At 45.2% G+C, this 17,285-nt stretch overlaps 2 long non-coding RNA genes across 3 annotated transcripts; both read right to left on the reverse strand.

The window, feature by feature from the left end:
• Positions 1–7,717: 7,717 nt before the first annotated feature.
• Positions 7,718–13,887, reverse strand: LOC144224888 (uncharacterized). Of its 2 annotated transcripts, none has more exons than XR_013333172.1 (3): positions 13,789–13,887; positions 11,231–11,327; positions 7,718–7,996 (listed from the first exon to the last, which is right to left on the reverse strand). It is a non-coding gene; the product is annotated as an uncharacterized LOC144224888 (long non-coding RNA). The 2 variants fall into 2 exon arrangements; XR_013333173.1 differs by lacking the exon at positions 7,718–7,996 and adding an exon at positions 10,510–10,625.
• Positions 13,888–14,242: 355 nt separating this feature from the next.
• On the reverse strand, positions 14,243–16,903 carry LOC144224891 (uncharacterized). The gene is made up of 4 exons (XR_013333174.1): positions 16,780–16,903; positions 16,355–16,588; positions 14,625–14,927; positions 14,243–14,330 (listed from the first exon to the last, which is right to left on the reverse strand). It is a non-coding gene; the product is annotated as an uncharacterized LOC144224891 (long non-coding RNA).
• Positions 16,904–17,285: the final 382 nt, after the last annotated feature.

Below are 17,285 nucleotides of genomic sequence, written 5' to 3' on the forward strand. Positions count from 1 at the left end.
GAGTTATAAAAGGAAACCGAGAGCTGCTCCCTGGGCTTTCAAACCGTTTTCCTCCACCCCAGGGCATCATCGTGGGGGACGAGGCTCCCGGGACCCCCCAGCATCTGCCAGGGCAGCTCCACTCTCAGCCGCCTCACACACACAGGGGTGCTGGGATTTACACTGAACATAGAGATTCATGGCTCAAAAAGGTTCAGAAACCCCGAGGGATGGAGCAATCAGCTAGGTGTCAGGCTCCTTAATTGCTACGCCCTCCTCACGGCTGATTTACACAGCCCTGTATTCCCCGGAGAGGAAAGGCAGGAGGGTGGAGACCAGGGCACACGCTGGAGTCTGTCTGCCAGGGAAATCTCGATGACTGTCAGATGTCCTCGCCTCAAGCAGGGAGAGCATTCCTAGGGGAAGCGGACAATTAAAGAAGACGGTGACTTTATCTTCAACCCAGAAAGGCAAGCTTAAAAAAATGTTTAAGGGTAAATGGAAATAAGAGGAATCTCTAGGAGCCCTGCAGCAAGCGCAGAGTATTTGGAAATCCATTTCTTCCCTTACCTTCAAAATTCTTTAATTCGGTTACACAGTGTCCTCCTGTGGGCCTCACACTATTTCTCACTTGCCTGTCTATGCCCATGTGATGCTTAAGAAGACCCACAAACAGAGGTGTGTGTGTGCATGTGTGTATACACAAGCACATACATAGGAGATTTAAGCCAGGCACCAGCCGGGTGATCTACCCTGGGTATATTTTTCAGCGAGGCATTCGTAAATCAGAGAACCAATGTCATGTTGGCAACCCATAACATAAACCTTACCCACGGCATCCTCAGATTTACAGGCTTCAGAGAGGCCACAGAGCAGAGCAGCGGGGGGAATGATGGAGTCGGAATGTCCATGTTGGGTCTCAGTTCTGTCACTTACAAGCTGTGAGATTTCAAGAGATTCCTAACAGTCTCTAGAAACAGTCTCTGCCTCCCAGGTTTATCCTCTGCAAAATGGGACTAACAATAGTGCCAGTTGGTAGGATTGTGGCTCTAGGCATAAAGTGCTTAGAACAGTGCCTGGCACGTGGCAAGAGTTGAATAAGCATTAGCTATATAGCTGCCGACATGCTTGGCAGAGCCCTCGGCCTGTGCTATGTCAGCCCAGTTAAGTCCACTTCTACTCTGGCCCCGGTAGGAGTTCGGGGCTGCTCTTCTGCAGAGTGCAGATGGCCACAGTTCAACAGGAAGATGAGCAGCCATCTTTGCTGGAGACAAAACAAGTTACAAGGTTCCTGGGGGAAGGTGGCACTTCATTAGGCTTTCTTCATAGCGTAACTTAAAATTGAAAACGCTGCCTGAAGCATCCTGTGACCAGAAGAAATATTCTTCATTCACTCACTACATATTTATTGAGCACATCCTTAAAGTAATAGCCAGCTACATATAAACACTCCCAGTATAAATGCTATGCTAAGTGCTTTCTATCCACTCATAGCAATGCTTCAAGGGAGGTACTGTTATTCTTTCCATTATGTATATGAGGATCAGAGAGGTAAGGTAACTTGCCACTGGTCACACAGTATCCAGTGGAACTAAAATTCCATCAGAGATTTGCAAATCAAAACTACAATGACCTATCACCTCACACCTGTCAGAATGGCTAAAATCAAAAACACAGGAAATAACAGGTGTTGGTGAAGTTGTGGAGAAAAAGAAACACTAATGCAGTGTTGGTGGGAATGCAAACTGGTGCAGTCACTCTGGAAAACAGTATGCAGGTTCCTCAAAAAGTTAAAAAAAGAACTCTACAATCTAGAAATCACACTACTAGGTATTTACTCCAAAAATACAAAAACAGTAACTCAAAGGGATACATGTACCCCTATGTTTACTGCAGAATATTCTTTATAACAGCCAAATTATGGGAACATCCCAAGAGTCCATTGACCAATGAATGGATAAAGAAGTGACATAGATGTTAATATAAATATATGTTTATATAAATATATTAAATAGCAGAATATTACTCAGCCATAAAAAAGAATAAAATCATGCCATTTGCAAAACCATGAATAGAGCTAAGCTAAATAAATCTGTCAGAGAAAGACAAACACCATGTAATCTTATTCATATGTGGAATTTAAGAAACAAAGCAAATAAGCAAAGGAGGGTAAAAAAGAGACAAGCCAAGAAACAGACTCTTAACTACAGAGAACACATTGGTGGTTACCAGAGGGGAGGTGGCGGGGGNTGATGAGCCCTGAATAGTGTATAGAATTGTTGAATCACTGTATTGTATACCTGAAACAAATATAACTCTGTACACTAACTATACTGGAATTAAAATTTTTTTAAAAAATTTAATGTTTTTCATTTATTTCTGAGAGAGAGAGACAACATGAACAGGGGAGGGTCAGAGAGAGAGGGAGACACAGAATCTGAATCAGGCTCCAGACTCTGAGCTGGCTGTCAGCACAGAGCCTGATGTAGGGCTTGAATCCATGAACTGTGAGATCATGACCTGAGCCGAAGTTGGACGCTTAACCACCTGAGCCACCCAGGTGCCCCTAAGATTTTAAACTTAATAGAAATAAAATAAAATTCCACCAGAGCCAGAGTTTCATTTTTGACCACTCTGCCACTTCTCTCGTGCCTAAATAATTCAGCCCTCAAAACTCCACATACTGGCAAGGTAGGCTGTCCTTTCCTCCTCTTCCTCTGTCATCTGTGAAATGGGAGGCTGCAAATCTCAATTCCTTTCTCGTGAACTCATAGAAAAATCCCAAGGCTTCTTCTGTGCACACAACACACCAATACCCGAAGGGAACACTGCTGGAGGAAGCATCTCTATTAGGCCACACAAAATCCAGGCTTCAGTTTAAACTTTTTAAACAAAACCCGTCTAATCTCTCTGCCACCACATCAGACAGAAGGTGTGAAGACAGGCTTCCTTGTTTGCAAACTACTAATGTAATTGTGATAAAAACTGTCTTGGTGTGACGGTCTTAGCCATTAAAAAAAAAAAAAAAAAAAATCCCGGTAGGTATTTTGGGCCTTAAGCAAAGAGAAGCTATAGAATCCTTTTTTTAGAGAAAAGAAATCCTTTGTTTATTGTAATTAGCAGGCAGTATTTTGTCAACTGAACAATAACACGAGGCCTGTAGTATAGATAGTGTAATTACAGAGAATTCTAAAGGTCTCTAAAAATATTTCATAGTGACATCAAGTCAAATCATGTCTACCTCTATCCCTGACACACACATACACACACACAGAACTCAAGGACACCTTGCTCCCTGATTTAGCTACAAAATTTCCATTCAAACTAGGGACAGTCACAGAGCTAACAAGCCATTCAGTTCTTTGAATTTTTATTAATAAGAAAAGAAATCCGTAAGGCAAATCCTGTGATTACGAGCATTTTTAGCACAGAGGACTAGACAGCCGTTCCTGGAAGGGTCCCTTGAATACAGTGTCATTCAGGCTCCAGGTATCCTGGGCTCAGCAATGGGGCAGATATTATGGTCACCTCGGTTCATAGTGGCCCCTCTCAGCAAGGAAGATGCTCCCTTCCCCATTTCAAAGGGCACAAGAGCTGCCCAGCCCTCAGTGCCCTCCTGTCCTACCAGACGCCAGGTTGACATGAAGGTGAAGCTTTCTGGCTCTTTCCTGGGCAGCAAATCCCTGCTGGTGTTCAGCCTGGGGAAGCCCACACTCTGGTGGCTCCCCGTCAGGACTGCAGACCTCACCACACTCCGTGGCCTGGCAGAGCCAAGGAGCACTTGGGGACTGTCACGCCTGGAGTTGGGGGTGTGGCTCTGCATTGGGCTGGGTTTGAGACTTGGGGCCTGGACCTGGGCTTCTCTGAACCTTGGTTTCATCATTAATCAGAGAGTGACAGTAATCCTTACTTCACAGGGCAATTGTGAGATAAAAGTGTTCTCACCACAAATAATGATGATGGTGATGATTGATGATGATGATGATGATGATGACGACGACGATGGGGCACAAAGAAACTTTGGGAGACTTTCGTGGCCTGAAGGTGGTGATAGTTTCACAGATGTATATTTATTTCCAAACTTACGGAGTTGTATACATCAAATAGGTACCGCCTTTTAAATATCAGCCATACTTCAATTAAGGTAGTTTAAAAAAAAAAAGAAAGGAAAATATACATAAAAATACTTGGTAAGTGCTCAATTTCAGTCTTCTTGGTTTTCTTTCTCCTCTTATGTAGTCTTCCCTTCTTGTCCTAATGGAATTAAGAACTGAAATGGTTGAATAACTATCTTGACAATAGTCTTTGGCAAAATTCTGGAAAAGGTGCCATGAAAAGGATGGGATGGTGCTTACACAGCATCCGAATGCCACTAGCCCACCGCTAGCAATGGAGATGAAATCCACATGCGAGGAGGGAGGCTTGGGCCCTGAGGCTACCCATCCCCTTGGGGTCTTAGGGTGCTATCCACTGTCAGCCCCATTGTTTTCATGTGCTTGTCCCTTCCCTTTGTCCTCCAGCCCACAGGTACCTTCCACCAGTCCCTTGTGACAAAGCAGAGACCCGGCCACAAACGTTTTGGAAGCTTACACTAATGGCAAAGGGATCAAAAAGATAAATCAACAAAAAATAATAAGCAATCTGATCATCCGGCTTACACACGTAGTTTATCCATCTTTAGTGTTTGGCCTCAATGAGGAGGTCTCCCGGCCTGGCTGCCTTTCTGCTTCCATGTGGTGAAGGTCACATTTAGCCCCTGCCATCCTGGAGGGATCCCATGAATCTCCATAGCAGAAATGGCCAATTCACAACCTAAAATGCTTGCATATCTTCCCGAGGCTGCTCAGAGCAGACATCACCAATCAACCACAGCACTCTTCCTCATTGAGTGCAGATTTGGATGCCGTACTCTAGGTATCAACCACCAATCAGCCGAAGTTACACCAACTTGTCATCCCTGCTCAAATCCCTTAAAGTCCTTATCAGAGAAAGCAGAGCCCCCAAGAAAGCCAGAAAACTCCCTATCATGCCTGATTAAGATCCCCTTCTGAGTTCTGGCTCCTCTCTGAAGACTACCTTGTCTCCGGGTGAGAGATCCGCCAGAAATGACACACATCAGAGGAGCTTACGCCAGCCCACAGAGGTTCCCTCTTTGCTCAACAACTCAAAACCATGCATTCATATGAAGGGCAGTAAGAGAGAGTTCCTCACAGAAGTCTCCTCTTATACTTTCCACCTACCCCACAGGCCCAGAATCAAAACACCAGATGCCACGGTATTGGCTGGAGATGGACATCTTCATCATGATGAAGTATTGATGTCATTACTCAAGCTATGGTTACCCTCACTGGGGACAGAGAAAAGTGCAAGCCACTAGCTGGTGAAAAGAATACCTGTGCCTGATACTGTTTTCTTCCCTAAAACCAGATGAATACCTACTAGGAATATGAAGGTTCTTGTTCTAGGGGTGTAGTTACAATGGGGCCCAAGCCATTGGGAGGAAATGTGAAGAGGGCTCCCTCCTTTTCCCTAGCTTTCCGCCTTCCTCACCAACTGGTTCTGGGGAGAACCAAAGGCAAGAGTGCCTTCTAAGTACTTTACTTGGGTCATTAAATTTTCACACAAACTCTGTGAGTCGTATATTTTTAATGCCCATTTTACAGATAAGACAACTGAGGCTTAGAGAAGTTGAAAACCTTTCCCAAGGTCACATAGCTTGAAACAGGCACCGTACAGCTTCAAATCTTATGCTCTTCCTATACCATGCTGGCCCTCACATCAAACCCTGCAAGGCACAGCCAGGGGCCACACACAAACCCAAATGATCCCAACCACGGTCCTATTACCATAGTCTATGGCCTTAAGAGATGGAAGAAAAACTTTGACACCCAAAGGAGGCTTTGATAACGTTAATCACATTATAAAATATTGCGGGATTGTTCACAGAAATAACTGGTGCTGACCAAATGCTGGAATCTTTTGATGACCCAAGAATTCTAATACTGCTTCTGTGGTCATCAACTTGATATGGACAAATGAAAGCAATGGCTAATACCCTTCTTCCAGACCAAAGATTTAACCACAACCAACTCATTGCAAGTTCGGGCAGGTTTCCTCTGAAATAAATCTCAAATCAGTCTACTTTTTTCTGCCTGCACACCCACCATCCTGGTCCAAGTCACTATCATATCCTTCAGGAGCAGTGCAATAACTCCTCTCTTGTGTCACTCTGTTCCCAGCTCCTGGCCCACAGCTGTCACACTCCTGACTTTTAGAAGCCAATGACTGCTGTTAGAATAGAATCCAGGCCCCCTATGATGGCCTCCAAGCTTCTACCTGTTCTGACTCCTGTCTGCTCACCTTTTATATCTGATTTATGTGCTTTGTTATCTATGTTTCTATCTGTTTCCAGTAGATAGTTTCTCGTGGGAAAGGAGAACTTTCTCTCTTGTTAATAGGCGAGTGCGCGTCGAATATATGAATGAAGGTTATCTATGACACATAGAGGAATACAAACTCTCCCCTATAGGTTTGCTCAGTGTGTTGGTTCTAAGGACTAGAGAAGTGTAATGACCTGGAAAGCAGGAGCCTTGGGTTTAGTCATTTCACTGCTACTTAAATTCAGAGCATGAGACTGGGAAAACATTTTAACAGTCTTTGGCCTCAGTTTCCCTATCTGTTAGTTCTGCTTTTTCCATGAACAGATGTGATCACCCTCCCGATTCAGCAAACTTTATTGGCTATTTGCAAGGCACTCCACTGGGTACTGGCAATGCTAAGATGAACGACACAGCACTAGCCAAGAAAGAACACACAGGTGATCTGGGACCAGATACGAGGAAGTACATAAACAACGTCTGCTATCCTACTATGAGCTCCAATGGAAACCCACTGAAGATACAACAATGTCACGATGGAGCAAACTGCTACTTTTATCTGGTATTCAGTGTGGAGACAACTCTTGAGCTGGGCTTTGATAACAAGCAGGAATTCCCCTGCCGGAGGATCGGAGTAGCGCACAGGAACATGTGCAAAGGCGTGAGTAGAGTCATGACCTATCTAAGTGTATTTTAGACAGATTATTCTGACAGCAGCCTGGAGGGTGGATTAGGAGGGAAGCACAGTAGAAACCAGACAGTGGAGAGCAAGCTGTGGCAGTAATCCAGGCGAGCAGGGCACCGAAAGGAGTCGCAGAGAACTGGAGAGAAGTAGCCTAGGCATGAGCATTAGGACCTGTGGTAAGTGCCTAAAGCCCGGGAGAGTTGAAAGTTCCTAGCTTGGGTGATTGGTGGTTGCCTTTCCCCCAACGAGGCATGCCGGAGGAAGATGCACTTTAGGAAGAAATGTGCCAAGTGCCCTTTTGAACATGGGAGTCCGCTCCCACAGAAGCATAGCAGCGCAAGGTGCTGTGGCCAAATTCTTGTGTTAGCGTGGCAGGAGGAGCTAGAACTGTGACCAGATCACCTCACTGTCCTGGCAGGAGGAAGGCAAGTGATGATTGTCTCTTCCCTCATGGGGGTGTAGCGAGGCTTTGTTTTCCTATTTCACGGGTGGCATCACAGCCAGATGAAAGGAGCTCTGTGAAGCAGGAGCATAAGGAGACGGCGCACAAAGAAAGGCCTACACGGCTGCCCAAAGTGTAGGAGACAGGTTTGCTAGGGGGTCATTCTGGCTTCATAATGAGATTTAAAGATCCAGAGATGAGAATCAAAAGATACAAGCAGCAGAAGATGTGGATTCATTCTTTCTCCAGATGGATTAACATTTGGATTATTTTTCCCAGATGTAACCGGCCAGGATTAAAAACCTACCATGCTTCTCTCGCAAGGGGACAGCATGGGGAGGCAGACCCAAAGGGCTCCGAAAGACAGCTGTCAGCTCAGCAGCTCACTGTGGGGACCATTCTGTGCAGAGGTGTGGAGGCTGGGACCAGTCAGGCTTCAGGCCCGAGAGATTCAGCCCTTCACCAGCCTAGGGAGCCACCGCGGGTCGCTCCACCCTCACAAAGCCCAGATGCCTGGAGAAAAAAAAAAAGAAATGTGCTTAGTACTAAGCACCAGATGGCTCCTTTTCAGATAAGACTTTCAAAGTGTCCAGAGTGTTCTTTCTTCTCAGCTCACCCCTGAAGCAGCCTCTCTGATGGCACCTGCCCCCCACTCCCCCACAAGCTGCTCCTCCCTGGGGCCTCTGTGAAAATGGGTCAGCCTTGCTGTGTTCTAGAAAAGCAGCTCCCCGCCCCCTTACCAGTTTCTGGAAGAAACAGCACCTTCTTGTGCCTGCAGGGCTTGGCTCCTTCATATTCACCCTTTCCCTCCATCCCACTCACTGCCTAGATTCTGGAACTTGAGTCTTACCCATCCTTCAAGGCCCTGACAATCACACCTCCCCCCAAAGCCTTCCTAGATTGCTTAATCGGAGTTTCTCTCTCCTTGTTCTCCTGTTGCACTTTATTATAAACCTGTGTTAAGCCTACTTGCATTATACTTCCGTGGCTCTAAGTTTCCCTCATACACTTGGTTTTAAGGCCTTGGAGACCAGAGCTGTGCTTGGCTCACCATGTTAGCCTCGGGGCCTGCCACAATGAAGCTGCTTAATCAATGTTTGCTGGGTTCATTAGAATAGGTGAGTAAAAGCTGGAGGTTATACTGTTGCAGTGAGGAGAGACAGGTGTTCTCAGAATGAGTCTGTTCTGCTAGAGAAGGCTGGATTTCATAACCTGGCATTATTGCAGGGGGACTTAGGGATGTCTGGCAGGAGCCATGGTTACAGGTGTGGGAACATCCACTGGTCAGTCCTGCCGGTAGGGAGGAGGAACCACATCGCAGCCCTGGGAAGAGTTCGGGCTCAGATATGGCGGGTCGAATCCTGGCTGCCTATACCAATTTTGAGCCCTGAAATAACAGGCAGGTGTCTTCTCTTGGTCTGATCCTCCATTTCATTATCTGCAAAATGATCATAGTTATTCCTACCCTTGCAGGTAATTGTAGGAAGATAACTGTAGGTACACAGTGCCTGGTACATAATAGATACACAGTGAGTTCTCTGAGTAATTCATTCAATGATGGAGAATATGAATGAGGACAAGGCACTGCCTGGAGACAGGAAATCCACAGCCTGTGAATAAGGTGGTTCTTGTGATACAGGTTAGTGACCATGTGTAGGTGTGGATACATCTGTATGCTGAGCGCCTGAGACCTGAATTCTGTCCTTAAAAGTCTGGGACTCATAGAATATGTCAAATAACTTTTCTGAACCTTGACTCCACTGGGTCAAAGCTATGCCTCCCATTACCTCCACATGGTTCTTGTGAATAATAAACCACCACAGGCTGTTGAGTCTTTGATGAAATGCAAACATATTGCACAGCCCGGTGCCCATCCCCTAGTAAGCAAGCCATGAATAAGGGTTCCTTTTATTATGATCTTTTTTTCCCTCTAGACTCTAGGTTCCATGGAGTCAAGATCTATGTCTGTTTTGTTTCCCACCCTATACTCAGATCCTTAACACAGAACCTGAGAGGTGGGGGTGGAGTGTGCTTTATGAATATCTATTAAAGGAATTAATACCCATCTGGCACTTTTTAACTCTAGAGCATGGAGGCTGTGATGATCCTCAATGTTAATTTCATTCCATGGCATTCAATGATTTCTAGTCAGATGAGGGGACCAGTTCAGGTCCGGAAGTATTTCAGCCATTAAATCTGTGATTGCATTGCCTCATGAATAAAAATAAATCAACATTTTTTTTCCTCTCTCTCAATCTAGTTATTATCTTTGTGCAATAATTGGGGATTGGGAGAAGTTCTTGTTCCTTCTCTGTTAATGTTGACCAACAAACTTGTGAACTTGAATGCATGTTAGTAATTAGTATTGATTAATTTGATTTACAAGCTTGGGCACATAACTTTACCCTGGAAATTCTGCACATTTTCTTGACCACAACACAGAAGGCCAGAGAATAATTGGAATCCTGATCACTATGAGCTTCCTCTGGACCAAAGACCCACACTTCTGACCCTTCCCAAACTCATGCCTCCACTAGTGGAAAGGAAGAGGGAAGCCACAATTTGTCATGTGCCAAACTTTGTGCAAGGACTTTGCATTTCTCTAGTAGTATTTCATGCTGCCCACCAACAAGTAGTTTAGATCTTCTTCTGGGTACATTTCCCTTCTCCCTCCAAGTCAGGTTTAGCCACATGATTTGCTTCGGGCATGGACGTGTGAGCAGAAGAGATGCACGTTCTTTCTGGGATAAAGTTTTGAAAGCCAGCATGCTATTTTGCACACTCACTTTCTCTCTGCCATGATGATGTGCCACAGGATGAAGCCTCCTTCAGGCTTGGACTCAGAGTGAGGATTATCTGGAACAGAATTCCCAGCTAACCCCCAAGAGTGAGTGGCATTAGCAAGAAGAAAGTCTTTGGAGGTTTAGGACACTGAAACTTGGGAAGTCATATCTTACCGCAGCAGAATCCGAACTATATAATACATTAGTTCATTTAATCCTCATAAAAAAGATCCATGAGGTGGTATTGGGAGATGATTCTTCATGGATCTCATGCATTTCTACGTACATGTCTTACAAGCAAAGCTATAGCTCCCTTTATTCCAGAATATCTTCTCAAGGACATCTGTATAGCAAATGGCCTGGAAAGGTAAAGATAGTATCACCGGCCAGGGGAAAAGGCAGGCATACTTACTGCTCATTATAAATTCAGGACCCCTAAGCCTGGGGTCACTCTCCTATATAACACTGCTCACTGTGTGTGCAGGTAACCAATGATGCCATTTGCAAGAAGTCATACAAATATGGTGATATTCATGTTTTGCTATGCCATAAGTAATAAAATTGGTTGTATCTGACCCAAAAGTCCATGTCTTCTGCCAGCATCTTTGAAACTGTGACAGGCTAACATGTTAGATGCAAGTAAGGTAAGATTTCAGGCTTTTCACAGTTCTTGACGGTGGGTATTAGCATCACTGTTTTAGATATGACAAAACAGAATCTCAGAGAGAATAAGTTACCTAAAGTCCTGCTACTAATAATCGGAAAATATCATTTTTCCCATTATCCCCCATCACTTACTTTGAAAAAACAAAATTTTAGCTACCATTTATTTATTCCTATATTCCTAAATTCGTTCATTCACTTATCCAATTAATGTCTACTAAATAACTAGTTTTCAAGCACTATGCTAGAATGCTATTTTCCAGCGTTCTTTAAAAATTAGTATTGAATTATCCCAACATACCTAGTTTTGATACCTAAAGTAAGACATGTGACATTGTCTCAGTCTCAGCATACACCATACCCATTTGCAACTGCCATCTCTCCAGCAAACAGATGACCTAGAGAGTGTATCAAACTGTCAGATTTCCCATAATTTAAGGTCAAGGATACATTACGCAGTGACAGGTCTGGGAGCTCTGGAGATCTCTGGAGGAAGTACAGAGTATGTGTAGACTCAAAGACCTTTGGGGGCACCAAGGGCGCTCAGATCCAAGTAGTGGCCTCACGCCATCCCCCTGCCCTCCTGTAGGCACTGCAACAGGATGAAAAGGCACTGGGGGCTCTGCATACCTAGCATAACTGAGCTGCAATGGAAGCATGCACCTCCCAACTACAAAGCCCAAGGCTCTCAGTTCCCAGGAAAATTGAACAGGAGCCTCTCACCTATCTGCCCTCACGCCATCCTTTTCCAGTGGGACATAATGGAAGGGACTCGGGCCCATAGATCCGGGTTCAACTCTTGATTCAAACTCTAATCTACGTTAGTGATCTGGGTGCAAGATTTTTAACTTTTCCGAACTTCAATTTTTTGATCTGTAAAGCAGGATAATAATATCTCTAATTTATAAGGTTTTTATGGAGATTAATGAATGAGATCCCATAAGTAAAGCACAATGTCCAGCACACAGGAGTCTTTCAATAAATAGCAGCAACTCTTATTACCATCATCATTTTGCTTTGACTGAGTAGACAGAACATCCCGTCAAACAAAAAGAAAATTAAAAACTAGGTGCAGAGCCACTGGCTGAATGCCAAAGGGGAAGATAAAGCACTGTAATTGCCTCTCCTGGGAAAAGCAATAAATCCAGACAGCTGTGCTGCTCCCACTCTGTGGCAGTGTGAGAGGGGGGCTGTGGCAGAGAACTTCTGTCCCAGAACCCGAGCGTCCGCCATGTACAAGGCACTATGTAGGGTTATGTAAGGGGTACAGAGAAGACGCAAGGGCTGTTCAGCCTTCCAGGAGCTTATTATCTACTGAGACTGGCACAAAGGGAGGATTAGATAATAAGAGATACATAATAAAGGTAGGTAATCTTTATTATCTACCAAATTTTGGACAAAGGGAGGATTAGAAAATACTGCATTATGGGGAAAACCGAGAAAAGGGAAGTGATGTGCACAGGTGTTCACGGAGGGTGAGCTTTCATTCTGGTGACAGGGCGTTAAGACATTCTTCATATATGGATATTTCGGATGGGTACTGATGAAATTTCAAGAACATGGGAAAAGGGAGGGCAATTCAGCAAAAGGAAAATAATGAATCCGACAAAGATTGGGTCCATTAGGGAACAGAAAGTAATGTGGTTTGGTTGGAAAGTGTTATGGGGTAACCAAGAAACAGAGTCTACACAATGGATGGCCCTGAGGGTGTGCTTAATCCGGTCCTCTGTGAAGAGTGACAGGCTTAGAACTCTGTCTAAGCAAGACTAACCTGGCGGCTCTACATGCGACAGGCTGGAGGAGGAAGACTTTGGCCGCAGAGAGACCATTTAGGTTAAAGTATGAAGCACCTGAGGCCAGAAGAATGGGAGCCTTGAATTGGGGAAGCACCTGCAAGGATAGAAAGGGTAAATCCAGGAAAGGTGAAAATTCTGGATTCAAGGAAGAGAAGCGTGAGGAGAAGCTTAGCAATATCTAAGCGAGTAGCAAGCATCCCTGGGCTGGACCTAGAGAGGTCTCAACAAAGCACCCCTGTGATGAGGTCACCACCCACACACTATGGAGACCGCGTGCCCCAGGGATCCCTACTAAGCAAGACCAGATTGGTCAAGGGTGTAGGGAATGAACTGGAACAGCAACTTTCTAACAAATACGGGGTATCATCCACACAGCAATAGACTTAACAAAGAACCCATAGGCTTAACTGTTCTGAAAGCTTTGAAAGCTGGGCATGATGAAGAATGTCATTCCACTGGTCAAAAGACTGAATTAGGTCAACTGAACTTGCAAGGTTGGCTCAGGTTTGAGTGTCTCCAAACCAAAGTACACAAGGCTTCCAGAGGAGGAGATTCCAAAGGACTCCCCAATCAGGGACATTTCCAACAGTCCTATATGCAACCCAGGAAGAAAAGGAAGAGGAAATTAATTTTCAATTGACTACAGATGTTAAGTATCTGACTACCCCTTTTCCAATAACAGCCTAGTGGGAAATGTTGACATGTGCAGCTTTGGAGAATGAGCTTTACAAAGGAAAGCACTGCTTCTTCTTGCAAAGCAACTCGCAGTTTGAATTGAGATTCTGACATATGTTTATGTTTTGACCCAATAATTTTACTTCTAGGAATCTAGCCTAAGAAAATGATCAAAAGTACAAAGATTTATATGCCAAAATATTTACAAAGGGAAAAAAATTGGGGCAAACACACTGAACTGCAACAATAGGGGCAGAGTTAAATAAATTATGGTATGTCTATTTATCAAATATTTTGTAGACATTAAAAATCATGTGTTTGAAGAATAAGAGAAGATGTTCGCAAAAGAATGCTAAATGGAAAAAGCAGCCTGCTAAATTATACATACATTGTGATACCATAAGGATTCCACAGTGGAAAAGGAGCAAACTCAGAGGGAGGAAATCGAGGTGGCCTTCCTTCTTCATACTTTTATGAACCTTCAAATATTCCTATAAGTATTTATTAACAATAATAATAATTAACATTGGTTGAAGACTTAGTGTGTGCCGCGTACGGTCTTAGAAACTTTATACATATGTCAAGTCACTTAATCCTCATAATGCCCCTACAAAATAGGCAGTTATCAAACCCATATTATAGTTAAACAGAGCCTTGGTGACAAGTTCTTCATTCCAAGTCATCCAGCTAGGACATGGTAGAGGTGAGACTCGAGGTTAGGCCCCTGTGGTCCCAGTCTCCCAAACTTCCTATAGTAACTCATCTCCAGGATCAGTAAATATACAGGTGGGGGTAATGCTCCTAATTTCAAAACCTTCCTTCCTTCCCCCCACCCNAGCCTGGCCTTCAGGGACTGAGCTCTGCTTTTACGCCAAGCCATTCCCTTTTTATGCCAGCGTCACCAAAACGCAGATGATTGGACTTTCCTTTCTGTGGGAGGAACAGGGATTATAAAAGTTCAAAGAAAATTACTTCACATTGCTAGCAATTAGCTAATTAAGTAAATTATGTGACGTATTTACCACTAGGACTAGTCATTAGAGTTTACAAGTAGATTAAGAATAAATAGGAATGGGTTTTGTACTTTGGAATAAAATGAGATGGGAAAGAGATGCCTTTTTCTCCCCTGGGAACCCTTTCTGCTCTGAGAAGTGCAATCAGGCTCTCAGAGGCCCCAGGCCCAGCCCCTCATCAGCTGAGTAAGGACCTCGGTGAGTCACTTACCTTCTCTGGGTCTCAATTTCCTCATGTGTAGGACAAAGGGGTAAGTCCAGATGATTTATACATTCTTTGCTCTGATTACCACTGCTTCTGTGACAAAACTGTCATTGCTTCTATGACAGAGGACAAACCTGATCTGAAATGGGTTGGTAGGTTGACTCTCAGGCACAGGAATCCAGCATTTTGCACGACCTTTCTCCTCTAAAAGAGGACCCCATCTCTTCTCCCCAGCCTGGAAGCCCAGCTGAGATCACAAGCCTTTCATCAGAGCTTTTGGCGAGAAAGCAGCCGAAGTCGGGGGAGAGGCTAGGAGAGAAGGTGGGATCGGGGAGGACGGAGAGCTTTCGGGTGCTGTAAAGATCTCTAGACAGTATTCCTACCCACGCTTCCTGATTGGAACTGCCCAGAGAACTGTATTCTGATTTCTTTGTTATTGTCTCTTTTTCCCCTTTAAAGCACTATCTATGGGAATAAAGGTTCCTAATCTCAGGGATCGCTGAGCTAATTTATAAAATGAGTAAAGGAAGTTATTTTCTGTGCACATAGCATGATATTCCCCCTGACGATGCACACACTGGGCTGGCAGTGCCTGGCTCGCTTCTCCAGCCCACTTGATATTCTGCTCACAGTGCAGAACACAGGAGGGTCAAGGCCAAACATAGATGATGCACAATAGAAACAGGCCAAGAGCAGGCTGTTTTCTGGGGACCGAATAATGTTACCGTATTACTGTTTGGGGCGGCAAGAAACAGAAAGAGGAGCGGACCCTCAGTGGTGTCAGAGAGACAAGCACCCATGCTAGATCTCAACAGGAGCCACCTGCAGGAACCTCAGAAACCTATCTCCGAGGGGCTTGGCCCCTGCTAAACCGGTAACAGCAACTATACATCTAGCCAGCGAGGGTCCGGACACAGACAGGCCCCACGGAGTACATGGAGTTGGGTGAGTTGAGGCAGAGGTGGACGCTGCAGAGAAGGAATATGAAAACAGACTCTGGGTACAAGATCGCCCGTGGGCATGCACCCTTCTCCAGGAGAGAATACATTTCCTCTTCCGCAAGTCTCAGCAGAAAGGTTCTTAATGCTAGAGCTGGAGTTAAGGACGAGGAGAAAGTGGGGACTCCCATTTCGTGACTGACGCTGTGGACTAGACCCAGTGCTATGGACCAGAGTTATTTCATCAGCCAGTCCTCCCAAGGACCACATTTCATAGTTAAGGAGACTGAGACTCAAAAAGTTTAAGAAAGCTGACCAAGCTAACACAACTAGTAAATCACAGAGCTGCAAGGGGGTGGGGGGGAGGCTGGAACCCGAGTTTGATTGTTCCCAAACCAGACCTAGTTCCATGATGCCACATGGTCACCTCCCAGCCATGTCGAGAGCTTGCTATATAGTAAACTCTAGGGATAGTAGTGAGAGAGAGAGATTATGTGTGCGTCTGTGTATAGAGATCTCCCAACCGTCTGGGATCTGAACACAGATCAGTCCTGCGGACCAAACCGCCCAAACCTCTGCTTGGCCGTTTTTCCTGATTCCAAGAACCGCCCCCCTATGAAGGCAGCCAGGCCAAGTTACCAGTCTTTACTGCCAGAAGTAAAGGCTGGGAGCAGATGGGATTGTGTCCCACCCCCACTTGTGTGTCTCATGCTACTCCCCCCACACGGACACCTCTCCAGCACATTATACCCAAAAAGGTTCAATGCTGGCCACTGGGCCATCCGCAAGCCAGCCTACCATGCCAGCTTCCTGAAGCTTCTCTCCTGGTGCCAGGGAGCGGAGGCTTTGGAGACGGCAGTCGTCACAGTGAGCATCGGAGGGCTGAGGAGGAACCGCGACCCGTGTTGCACTTCAGCCTGCATTGTTGTGCAGCTTGACTTTCTTTAGGCTTGCCTTGGTTTTCCCCCAGTCAGCGCATGTTTCTGGTCGTCACTCCCTTCCTGTGTAGAAGCAGAAGCCTGTGTCTCCTTGCTGCTTCCCCAAAACAAGAGAGAAAATGAAGAGATTAACCGAAAGAAACAAATGGCATCTTCCTATGATGTGCCTACGGGCAGGATGCCTGCCTATATCACGGGCAGTTCGAACTGGAACCTTCTGAGAGTGAAGGCACCCCGTCCCCCACCCCCACTATTAATAATTACGTCAGGACAGTAAGCACAAACCCGACTGGCGCATGCAAGATGAGATGTTTCAGTGGAATAAGTCTCTGCAAACAGGGTCCGTGTAACGGCTCTTTCCTGGACAGCATGCGACATATTAGGAGGTAGTGGTAGTGGTGGTGGTGATTCTCAGTGATAACCTATGCAACAAGAAGAAAAAAAGCAACAGGGTTGATTAGAGGGGGCTGGCCGCAAAGGTAAAGTGGCCTTTCCTGCCATTATCTCCCCTTGCAAACTGTAAACTGTCAGAGAAGTCCCCCATCTACACTGGACCCCACTTTCCTCAAAGCCTTTAGGCTCTTTTCCAGCCCCTTTCTGAATCAATTCTCTGGGCCAGAGATATTTGCATGACAACTGTGAACAAATCCCTGAGGGAGGGGAGTGGCTCTCAGCATCCAGGGACCTTGGAATCCTACAAAAGGTAGACTGAAGCCTACTCAAGCTCCCCCTGAGGTGAGTTTTGCAGAAGAAAAAACACCTCTTCCACCTTCTTCACTTGTCAGAGGGTT

This window comes from Crocuta crocuta, unplaced genomic scaffold (genome assembly GCF_008692635.1).
Source record: "Crocuta crocuta isolate KB4526 unplaced genomic scaffold, BGI_CrCroc_1.0 scaffold643, whole genome shotgun sequence".
NCBI classification, from domain to species: Eukaryota; Metazoa; Chordata; class Mammalia; order Carnivora; family Hyaenidae; genus Crocuta; species Crocuta crocuta.